Source organism: Saimiri boliviensis, chromosome X (genome assembly GCF_048565385.1).
Source record: "Saimiri boliviensis isolate mSaiBol1 chromosome X, mSaiBol1.pri, whole genome shotgun sequence".
NCBI lineage: Eukaryota > Metazoa > Chordata > Mammalia > Primates > Cebidae > Saimiri > Saimiri boliviensis.
This window is the reverse complement of record NC_133470.1, coordinates 88481396-88494100: the sequence shown is the minus strand read 5'-3', so window position 1 is coordinate 88494100 and position 12705 is coordinate 88481396.

Here is a 12705-nt window from a genome sequence, read left to right as displayed (position 1 = left end):
ACTAAACAACAGTGGGCAATGGGAAGGTACAAATACAGACGTGATGGTGCTGTAATGCACTGCTCAGATCTCCCTTCAAGACCAAAAATTCTGTTTCCCTAGCTGGCTGGAGAGCTGTTAGCTGTCGTTATCCCTCCTCAGAAATTGTTTTAGAAAAAGATAGGCCCCTCAACGAAGGTCACCCCTGTTCTCAGGAAGCCCACATCAATGATTCAACTTGAAAGTATAGAGGTCCAGCTTCTTACCCCAACTTGGGACATCTCTGAAAGGCCACACCAGCCTCAGAGCTCCCTGTGGGGTTAGCTGAAGCCTTTTTTTGAGACTGCCTACTTTCTCCATTTGCTGAATTCTGATTTCTTTCCTCCCCTCCCCGATCCTCCCCTTCCACAGGTGTTAATCCTAAGAGTACTCCCTAAGAAACTTCCTGTACATTACTCTCCATCTTAGTCGGCTTCCTTGGGAACCTGACCTGGAACAACACTTGACAGAAAGCTGGAAGGAGGAAGGGAGATGGTAGGAAGTGTAGACACATTAATATCCTGATCACAAAGTAAAAAAAATTGTATCAATAGTTGTTGTCTTCAGTTCATAGAAGGAGAAATACAGATTTATGGATATTAAAGATACGAAAGTAACCAATAGAAAACTTAAAAATAGCAATAAATCTACATATTAAAAGGAGAAGGGGGGTGCCAGGTGCGGCAGCTCACACCTGTAATCCCAGCACTTTGGGAGGCCAAGGTGGGAGGATCATGAAGTCAGAAGTTCGAGACCAGCCTGGCCAATATAGTGAAACCTGTCTCTACTAAAAAAAAAAATACAAAAATCAGCTGGCCGTGGTGGTGTGCACCTGTAGTCCCAGCTAATCTGCTGAGGCAAAAGAATTGCTCGCTTGAACCCAGGAGGTGGAGGTTGCTGTGAGTCGAGACCAGCCTGGGCGATAGAGTGAAAATCTGTCTAAAAAAAAAAAAAAAAAAAGGAGAAGGGAAAATGGTAGGGAGAGATGAAACAAAATTTTCCATGAGTTGATTACCAATGAAGTTCATTGATGAGCACCTGGGGTTTATTTCCAAAATTCAAGGTTAAAAATGTGTATGCACATAGAAAGAGGAAGGGATAAGTGATCTCATCTATCATAGGAAGAAGTCAGCAATGTCTAAAGTTGAAAATGACATTAGAAAGTTAGTATAGAAATACCACAGTATTTAGAGAGACAGGGAAAATCTACCAGAAGAAATGAAAGTAGAAACATTTAAAATGAGAACAGAAGAGGGAAAGTATAGGGCAGAGGGCCTTTGCTTTGTATTACATGTTTTTTGGTCTTTTTTGACTTGTTATGTGTTAGATAGTGTCCTCCCTAAAAAATTATATGTTGGAGTCCTAACACCCCATACCTCAGAATGTGATCTTATTTGGAAACAGGGTCTCTCCCAGGGTAATCAAGTTAAAATGAGCTAATTGAGTTGGGCCCTAATCCAATATGACTGGTGTCCTTATCAAAAGAAAAAATTTGGACACAGATACAAACACACAGAGGGTAGACAACCATATGAAGACAGAGGATTGAAGTGATGCATCTACAAGCCAGTGTGTGCCAATGATTGCCAGCAAACCACAAGAAGTTAGGAATAGGCAAGGAAGCATTCTTCTTCTGTAGGTTTCAGCAGATGCATGGCCCTGCTGGCACCTTGATTTAAGACTCTGGTCTCCAGAACTGTACTGTTGCTCTAAGCCACATAGTTTGAAGTACTTTGTTACAGTAGCCCTAGAAAACGAACACTACCTATAAACAATTCAAAATTTAACAAGATCGATGGGCTACAGAGAAGCCCGTCTGGGATAGAAAATTACATATGCCATTTGGCACAATTGTGTGTGTGTTTGTTGTTTGTTCACTCTGGTGTAAGCTCGATGTTTTGCTGGGGCTCACAGCAGTAGAAGGACTAGTGTGGGAGCAAGTGGAGAGAGCCAGTGAGAGAGCAGTTCAGGTGGCTGACAGTGGTTAAGAAGACTGGTGGACTGAAGACAAAGCTCTAGGAGATGGGTAAGTAGGTAGAGAGGCAGTACAGGTGTGAGAGAACTGGTTTTAGTCCCAGAATGGGATCCTAAAATTTGAGATTTCTGATGTAAAACAGATCCTGGTGATTTAAAGGTCAAGGATGTGGCCTTGAAGGTGGGAGGCTGAGGTGGGGAGGAAGAGATTGCTAGAGGTTAAAGATGAGGAAGAAGTCAAGAGTCTGCGAATGGCACAGGCTCTGCAGTCCCCCAGAATGACGACAGGACACAGGGTACCAAGGCAGCCTGTGCACCTGGTACCTGAGTCTTCAGTGAATGAGGGATAAGTTACATAATCAATGTTATATAACAAAAGACTACAAGCTTATCACTCATTACTTGTTACCACTCATTTATCACCTCCTAGTTTCTGTGGGTCAGAAGTCCAGGCACAGCTAAGCTGGGTCTTATGTTCAGGGTCTCAAAAGGCTGCAGTGAAGGACTGCATTCTCACTTAAAGCTTGGGATTATGGATAGCACAATCCACAGGTGCTCAAGTCCTGTATATCAGATGGTGTAGTATTTACATATAATATACATTCATCCTTCCATATACTTTACATTATCTCTAGATTACTTATAATTCCTAATGCAATGTAAGTGCCATGTAAACAGTTGTTATCCTGTATTATTTATGAAATAATGACAAGTAAAAAAAAAGTCTGTACATGTTCACTGCAGAGGCAACCATCCATCTTTTTCAAATTCACCAGTTGGCTGAATCCACAGATGTGGAAGACGTGGATAAGGAGGGCTGATCGTAGTACATTCTACCCATACACAAGGGGTCACATGCAATAGGGGGCAGGAAACTTGGGGGGCCACCTAGAATTGCATCTACCACAAAAGAGCCCTATCTTGAGTCTCAATTCGAACACATAACAGAAAATTTAATCTAGTCAATTCCACATTTTCCCAGTTACTTCAGGATTGTCTTACTAATTATTAATTATTGATACCATGCAATTCAGGATTGTCTCCTTTGCCACAGCCTATAGCCTAAATTCTGTGAGGTTCTAAAATTCAGGGGGAGAGACAGAGAGGGAGAAAGAGAGAGAGCGGGAGTGAAAGAAAAGAGAATCTGGCCATTGTCATTGGCAACTTGTCCATGCTACCATCCACTCCAATGTACGATCTCATCCAGCCCTCAGAGATGGCATACCTTCATGCTGTCTTCCAATGTGGTGTCGTCATTCTAACCTGGTTCCTAGCTGCACAGTCCATGCCACTTTCTATTGTGACATTTTTTGAAGGCATGCTCTCTCTCTCACTTGTTCTCTCCCCCTTTCCCTCTCCTTCTCTTTCACTCCTTCCCTCCTTCTTTCTCTTCCCCCCTCTCTCTCTCCCTCCCTCTCTTATCTCCTTGGAGGCACAGGAAAATTCAGCTGCTTTCCCATGTCACTTTAGTGTCACAGGAAGCTCAGGGGACTGCCCCAGACACTTCTGCAGCTAAGACATGTGGATTTGGTATGAGGGGAGTTCTAGGACTCTAGACCTTTTAGGGTACCATGCAACAAAGGGAGTCCCCTTGCTCCTAGGCTTCTACTCTACCTCCACCTTTGAGCCCAACTCCAGGAGGAGGGGACAAAGCACATTGGCAAATTGGTATATATTCCCACACATTGGTAGGATGAGGATTCAGGGGAGAAATCAAGATTTGTTTCTCATTTCCAGGTCCAGGGATCCTTGGATGGGCACTCCTCAAGGGCAGGCTCTGTCCTGTCCATTTACTGCTGTATCCCCAGGGCTAGTACCTTCGTGGGGTTTCAAGGACTTGGGATGAGAACCATGATGAGAATTACCTGGATGAGAAAGGAGAGTGTCCTAGGCTGTCCTCAGCCCAATGCCACTAAGGGCTCTCTCCCCTACAGAGTCACAAGCAGTGCCCTGGAACCTGTGGGCATGTGAAATGGTATTCTAAGCAGGAGCCTAACGTGGGCTGTGAATGTCACCAAATGTGCTGGGCACGGAGGGCACTGTTCCCAGAAGAGACTATCTCAAGATGCATGAGGAAGCATGCTAGAACTCTGCCCTCAAGCTGTCTGGAGAGTACAGATGGTCATCCATAGGCATCTAGCTCTATAGCCAGGTTTGGGCTGCCCTGAGGATTAAGGTGCAGCAGTAGCAGCCCTAGGTTCCCTAGGGTTCCAGAGGAGTGAAAGGTAATTTCAACACAACCAGAATCTGCTTCTGTTTTACTTCCCAGGAAGTAGAAATGAAGCCCCATGGAGTACGAGGGGGCAGCCAAGGGCTGGGCATCACAGAAGCCTTGACATTTGCTGGGCTCCTACCCTGGGTCATACACTATGTCAGGAACTTTATAAGCAGAGATATTCTCTCATTATGGAAGAAGTTAGTCCCAGTCCCATATGCTAGCGGACATCTTGCATCATCCTCTGAACCATCTTTCCCTTCCTTCCTCTTCTTTCCAGTTCTTGCCCCACCCTCTTCCCTGTTCCTTCTTCCTTCTCTTCTCCTCTCTCATTTTTTTCCCCCAAGTTCAGACTTTCCTGTCATGTCAGGCAGTGATTCAGCCACTTCACCTCGGGGTGGGCCGACAGAACAGGCTTGGAGCAGGTAACCCTAGTAGTTAGTGCTGTCAGAGCCAGAAAGTAGAGGAATTATAAAAGCCTCCACCAGGGGTCACTAAGCTCTGGTGTTTTACCCCCTCTACTTTAAAGGCGATTCATTTCCTCAAAACAAAACAAAACACACACACACAACAACAACAACAGCCCCTTACTTTGTAAAGCATAAGCTTGAAACAAAATAAGAAAAACAGAAGTGCCTAATTAGATCTTTGGAAGTATTGCATTGCACTGTCACTGAGTGAGTGAGGCATGACTGGCTCTTTTTCCGTTTGGATTGCATTCATCTGAATGGAGTGGGTACATTGGTTATCCCCTTTTCTCCTGGTTTTTGGTGTTTCTGTTTGATCTAGAAAGGATTTTTGCTTACTCCCCCAGATGTCTTTACAAAGAGTCTAGGGAAGGGAAACAATGATGGCTGTTTGGGAATAAAGGAGTGCTCTCACAGTTGAAGGTTTCCCAATCTAGGCTTGGGTAAGCGGAAGAGCTTCTGGTCCCTTTGGCCTGTCAGTCATATACCTGGGACCTGTCCCATGGTCATACAGACCAGAGCCTGAACACCTGTAGTCTCAGGTTCTGACAAGCAAATATCTTGCAAAGCAGAGTCCGCAGCTGAAATCCAAGGCAGAGCCCATTCCCTCTTGCCAGCAAGACAGGAGTGTCCCTTCTGAAGTAAAAGCCAGAGGACAAGATGGACTAGGAAACACTGCAAAGACATTGCTCCTCAGCCTTTGGTGACATTCCTCCAAGGCCCCCTCTCACAGGTGTGTTATGAGACATACCTCAGGCATGAATGGACACATCAACAAAAGGAACAGCTAAACACAGCCTGAAATATGACACCTTCAAGGCAACAAACAGAAGTGTAGGAGGCTCTTCATGGCCCTCTTCAGATCAGTGCTCACAGGAAGTCAGTAGTTTATGCCAAACAAGTATAGCGAGAAGAGCAAACTTGCTGTCTGGGTGAGGAAAATCAGTCCTCTTTTTATGACATGAGACTAATTATTTCAATTTTGTCTTTACTGAGACATAAGTTCCTTAGGTACTGCATGCTATCTTCTGCTTTTTATTTGAAGAAATGTGGCATTTGGGAAGCAGCAGCTGTCACTCACCCCTTGTGGAATTAGCGTGAATTGATATTTTTGTAACATCATTAAAAAGTCTATCAAAATGGGGAACTTCCCTACCACTCTCTAAGGGACCAATAAAAACACAGGAGAAAGGCTTATCAGCAGAGATTCTTGCTAAAGAGCAAGTGTATTCACAAATGAAACACAGTTTTCCAAAGTCCTCAGAGCCCACAGCTGGAATTTCCTTCCACTGAATCTTGGAGCCTAAGCGTTGCCATTAAATCCTGGGCAGAAGCAAAGCCTTGAGGCCCCTAGTCTTAACCTTTACTTTGTATCCCAATGCAGAAACCATCAGCTTGCCCCCAGCTGGCTACCTGGTCCCAACTTTCTGACTGATGTTGTTTAAGCAGTCACATGATACAGCAGTCTAAAAAGTATAAACTCTGTGGGCACGGTGGCTTACACCTATAATCCCAACACTTTGGGAAGCTGAGGTGGGCAGATCACCTGAAATCAGGAGTTCTAGACCAGCCTGACCAACAAGGTGAAACCCCATCTCTACTAAATACAAAAAAATTAGCTGGGCATGGTGGTGGGCACCTGTAATTCCAGCTACTTAGGAGGCTGAGGCAGGAGAATTGCTTGAACCCAGGAGGTGGAGGTTGCAGTGAGCCAAGATCTCCCCATTGCACTCCAGCCTGGGCAACAAGAGCAAAACTCTGTATCAAAAAAAAAAAAAAAAAAAAAAAAAAAAAAAGAGTATCAACTCTACAATCAGACAGACCTGATTTAAACCCTGGCTCCTGTGTGACCCTGAGCCACTGCTAAACTTCCCTGGACCCCATCAGGAAATGTGAATCCCACGAACAGCCAGTGGAGGGACCCATTCCCAGCCTCCAGTAGGTACGCAATCAACTGGGGCTTTGGGAAGCAGGTTCTGCCTGCCTGGCCAGAGGTAAGCTTATGGAGGAGTTCCAGTCCCAGCCTTCTCAGTCTGATTCACCTCCAGCCCAGCTGGGGCAAAGTTGCAGCAATTGTTGGCTCTCCTGAGCCCCACATGGCTCATGTCATGGTTTGTGAACTTCAGAGAGATGCAAAAGGCCAGTGAAATATTTTCAGTTCTGACACCACAGCCTATGGCATGTGGGGTTTTCAGCCTGCACTCAGGTGATGCATCTGGCTAGACTCCAGGTCTCTGTGAGCATTTTCATGAGGACCCCATCTATGGCTACTATCATGCAATGTAACTTGTTTTCAACATCGACAATGAGCTGCTTAAAGAATAAGTTCTCTTTTGAGACCAGCCTGGCCAACATGGTGAAACCCTGTCTCTGCTAAAAATACAAACATTATTGAGGTGTAGTGGTGTACATTGGTAATCCCAGCTATACCTGGGAGACTGAGAAGGAAGAATCGCTTGAACCTGGGAGGCAGAGGTTACAGTGAGCCAAGATCGCACCACTGCACTCCAACCTGAGTGACCAAGTGAGGCACTGTCTAAAAAAAAAAAAAAAAAAAAAAAAAAAAAAAAAAAAATTAAGTTCTCATTGGGCTGCAATAGCAGACTGACATCATACCACCGTCAGTCCATAGCGGGGCCCAAAGTCACACAAAACACCCCAACACCAAGAATGTTTTGTCTCTTTTTTCCTACAACATCTTTGTGGATCAAATTCATCCCAGACTTTTCAACTTATTGAATCCTTACTGCTGCCCAAGGGACCATGCACTATTTTTCTCTCCAGAGTACCAATGTACAAACTGAGGCTGGGAGAGGGTCATCACTGGCCCAAGGTCTCATAGCCAGCAGAGCTGGAACTTAGCCCCTGGCTTCTTAACTGTTAAGATTCACTTGAGGTAGTTACCAAATATTAAAGGAAATATTAAGGAAAGTTCTAAGATTATAGTTTCAAGCTGTTTAGAAGGCTGAAAAGTTTAAATAGGACAGGCTGAAGGTAGCTATTCTTCACCTTAAAGCATTAAGTCATAAAGTGAAGATTAAAGATAATAGAAGCTTCCCCAGTTAAGTCTGTTTACCTCACATTCTTTTGTCTCTACTCTGTTTACTCATGCAAACTTTGTGCTAGACAGCCTTCTGAGAGGAGGTTGAAAGATTACCTGTTAATACTTTTGTTCTAAGCTCCCAAACCAAAAGCTTTTATCATTCGTAAAACCACTCTTTTAATCATGTTAATTATCCACAGCATGTTGACTTAGAACCTGCTATTAAATTTATATAGAATAAATGTGAGGAGAAACAGCTAATAAAAAGTCAGTTAGCTGCAATCACCCTCTAAGAGAAGCTGACGACCTCCCTAGCTCACTCAATCACTGTACTCTGTGTGTTTAAGAGTATTTATTCATACGCTGCTGAGTCAAAGTCTGCAGGACAGACCTCTGCAAGTAATAATCAACATCTCAGGTAGTGATCCCCATGTAACCAACTCCACAGCTAGTGCTTCGGTGTGAGGAGACCTGACATGATCATCATCACAGCAGGCGCTCAGCAGTGTTTGTTCTAAGCTCCAAACCAAAAGCTTTTATCATTCGTAAAACCACTCTTTTAACCATGTTAATTATCCACAAGCACGCTGACTTAGAACCTCTGTTACTAAATCTATACACAATAAAGGTGAGGAGAAACAACTAATAAAAAGTCAGTTAATTTTCAGATAATTTTCCTGAATTGTGACTAAGATGGAGCTTGAATCATTTAAGTTCATTTTTGTTATAAATATATACATATCTATACTTTATTTATTTAGAGTCAGGGTCTTCCATTGCCCAGGATGGAGTGCAGGGAGTGCAGTGGCACAATCTAAGCTCACTGCAGCCTCAATTTCCCGGGCTCAAGCCATCTACCTCAGCCTCCCTAGTTAGTTACATTTTTTTTTTTTTTTTTTTTTTTTTTTTGAGACGGAGTTTCGCTCCTGTTACCCAGGCTGGAGTGCAATGGCGCGATCTCGGCTCAACACAACCTCCGCCTCCTGGGTTCAGGCAATTCTCCTGCCTCAGCCTCCTGAGTAGTTGGGATTACAGGCATGCGCCACCATGCCCAGCTAATTTTTTTTTTTTTTTTTTTTAGTAGAGACGGGGTTTCACCATGTTGACCAGGATGGTCTCGATCTCTCGACCTCGTGATCCACCCGCCTCGGCCTCCCAAAGTGCTGGGATTACAGGCTTGAGCCACCGCGCCCAGCCTAGTTACAATTTTTAAATGGAACGTTTTCCTATTGCAAGGTGAAATCAACTGAAAATTCAGATGTATGTAGAATCTGCTGTGGGGCAGAATGTTATAAAGATAAACATTGAGATTACTGCTTAATTTAATAAATTCTAAAAAAAAAAAAAGTCAGTTAGCTGCAATCGCCCTCTCAGAGCAGCTGACGACCTCCCTAACCCACTCAATCATCTTACTCTGTGTGTTTGAGTGCATTTATTCATCCACCACTAAGTTAAGTCTGCAAGACAGACCTCCACAAGTAATAATCAACATGTCACTTAACCACTATGCAACACTACCACAAGCCAGGGCACCGGTCTGGGCTACTAGTCCCTGTGCTGTAAGGGTAACCATGATATGTTCTCGTAGGTAACCAGGGGACATGGGAGGTCACAAGGCTGACAGCAGGGGTGGACAGACAAGAGAATTTCCAGATCATACTCTGTCAGAAAACCCCAATTTACACAGGGGAAAAGCGCATTTTATAATGCAGGGTCCAGATTAGTTCTAAGTTATTACTGTTAGCTACCAAGTCTGAGTGAGTAAACTCCGAGCACCACTGTCTAAAGGACTTTATGGCCCCACGATGCTGGGATGTGGGTTCTACCATCCTCATGTTACATGATGAGAACGTGAACGTAAGTTGTATAAGGTCACACAGCTAGTAAGTGACAAAAGCAGGACTCAAACCCAGTCCCAGCTAGTGAAAAGCCACCTCACTTATCCCCTGTGCTCTACACAGATTTGGTAAAGAAGGAAACAATAGAATGTGTCACCACAATAAGCACCATGAAGAGACCCTGGGCCATGCACTTGCTACAAGCCAGGCCCTGTGCTACCTGTTTCAGCTTTGAGGCCAACTGGTGTCACCTAGCCACCTTGCCTCCTTAATGTTCACCCAAGTCAGTTGCTAGTCATGGTAAGGTCTCCATTTGGACTCCTCTCAGGGAGAAAAATGGAGATCACGAAAACAAGGTAAGCAAGACTTCCCTTAAAAAGCTGCTTTCAGGCATCTTTCTATCCTGCCAAAAATTAACCAGAAGCTTCCTAAGGACAGGAAGAGCTGCCAGCAGAGTAATATTGAGAGGGCTGCCGCACAGAACTCTGTGACTTCATCTCCTGCAATGTGTCTCCCACTTGGCACCTGTGAAGAACATTTTATGACAGTACCAACTGTGTGTCATGATCACATTTCAAAATAGGACTCTTAAAGCAAGTAATACCCCAGAATTGTGTGGGTAGACCCAGGCTCTGTGTGATTGCACTGGGAGACCACACAGAGTACAAGATTTCCTGACAGAAGACTTCACGGGCAGATTTCAGTTATCTGAAATGACTGCTGTACATGTACACACATGCTCGCCAAGGGCTCTTCCTATTTTTTTAGCCCTATGTTCAGTCTGTTTCCTCTAAGGAAAACTGTGGATGGAACTAAATGAAATTTTACCCACTTGGTGCAATTTGGCCAGAGGGTGGAGTATCCAGCCATCCAGGTTGACCTGGGACAGGGCCTCATTCTTACCTGTCCTGGGAAGGGCATCCTCATGAGATAAAGGCTGGGGAAAAAAAAACAAAAAAACAAACAAACAAAAAAAAACACATACCCAGGAACTCCAGCCCTCAACAAATGTTGGCTCTTACTGATGTTAGTATCACATATGCACAGATAATTTTGAGAATTCAGAAAGAGGATGAGGTGTGCAGATCAGTAACACCCTCACAGAGTCTAGCAAACACATTGACATTTAAGCAGTGAGATGTATGAATACTCATAAAAAATATGATAAATGAAGAAAATTCAGTATTCTATAAACAGTTTGGTATCATCCACTTTAGGTTTTACTACCAAGAGAATTTAGAAAAGGCTTATGGAAAACCTTTTGCTTGCCAGAGCTTTATGGATTAGGGTTTTGTGGATAACAGGTCATGGGTCTGTATTACCCTAGGCATCAACTTCCATACAGATCAAAAAAGAGGCTTCCAGCCTTACAGATTCCTGATACTGAAACAGCCCTCAATTTTCAAACCTGTCAGTTTACCCAAGTCGGTTCTCACTGCCTTCCTATTGGCCCCAGGTACCACTACACGTTTGGTCAAAATCTGTGGATGGAATCTAAGTCCCCAATCAGGCCACATCTTATAGGACCTTCAGGACTGCAAACCTATGGTCTCACGGCTCTTCTTCCTTCATCCCAAGCTGGAGGCTTTTCACTATCTGCCCATCTCCCATCTATAGGCTTCAAGGCTAAGTCCAACACCCCCACACACTTATTCAAGAGGTCGTTCCTAGGAAAATAGAATTGTATCTTCACCACTATTAGTAATACTGTGCTTTATAGTTTACAGATCACTCCCATGGGAATCTCATCACCCCCAGGAGATAACCTGAGAAGTTTCATTGCTCCTGCAGGTGGGTGGTTAACACTGTACCCATCTCCCAGATGAGGTAATTGTAGTTCAGAGAGGTATAGTGAGTCACACAACCATTAAGTGATGAAGCCAGGGGTCAATTCCAGGTTTATAACTATAGACAAAGCTTGTGCTTCCTGTCCTGCTTCCCTTGTAGAGGACAGGAGCCTGACTACCTTTATCTCGGTGGGTCTTTCTTTCTTTTTCTTTTTCTTTCTTTCTTTCTTTCTTTCTGTCTTTCCTTCTCTCTCTCTCTCTCTCTCTCTCTCTCTCTCTCTCTCACACACACACACACACACACACACACACACACACACACACTCCTTTATAGATAATGGATGAAATCTCATAGCTTACCAAAATCTCTAAAGCTCCCTTGCCAGTAATCCCATAGTGAACTTGAACTGATGGTGCCAGGTTTGTGGCACGGGGTAGCAGAAAAGCAGGCACCTCCATCAAAGCAGAGCTCTTCTTCCACCTTCTTCCTTTCCATCATGAGGTGATTTTTATCTTATCTGTCAGAGTGACCACTGCCTTTCATGAAAACAGCAGGAGGCAAATTGCTAAAGAACCTGACAAAGACTTAGAGAAGCCTAGAAACTCAGTCTCAGGGATGATCCCTCCTTTACCTCCACATAGACTTACAAACACACACCTCTACTCACACACCTCCAACAGATTGGGAGCCTATATCTCCCAGGCAGTTTCTGGAAGAGCTGTGCAGAGAGCCATGTCTCTCAACTCCAGGACAGGCTCAGTCATAGGAGCCAAATTCTTCTTGTAGCCACATAAAGGCTATGGTGATAAAAGAGATATTTGGCAAGACACAGCATGAAGCAAATACATCCTTTAACCAGGTTCTGGCCTTACCCTTTGCAGAAAGATGTAGAAGCAAATAATCATTTGACTACGAGAATTGGGCTTATGGGTTCTGAGGTAAGAAGTGGTGGTAGGAAGCCAAGAATGGGGAAACAGAGAAGTGTAACAATGACACAAGGACCCCTCTTTCCCACTCATAGGTAAACTACCCTGCTAATTCTGTTTTGTCCATGTATTCTTCAAGCAGGGGGTGATATCTGAGTCCTCCACCACTTTCTTAGGTGGGCTTGTAAATGTCCAAACAGCAGGTGCCCACAGGGCATGACAGAGCTAGGGGTAGGCAGATACATGGAAGTGTGAAAACAGAGACACAACATACCCAAATCTCTGGGCTGCAACAAAAGCAGTGTTAAGAGGAACATTTATAACACTAAATGCTTACACTGAGAAAACAGAAAGATCTCAAATTAACAATCTAACATTGCAGCTAGAGGAACTAAAAAAACAAGAACAAACTAACCCCACAACTAGAAGAAAAGAA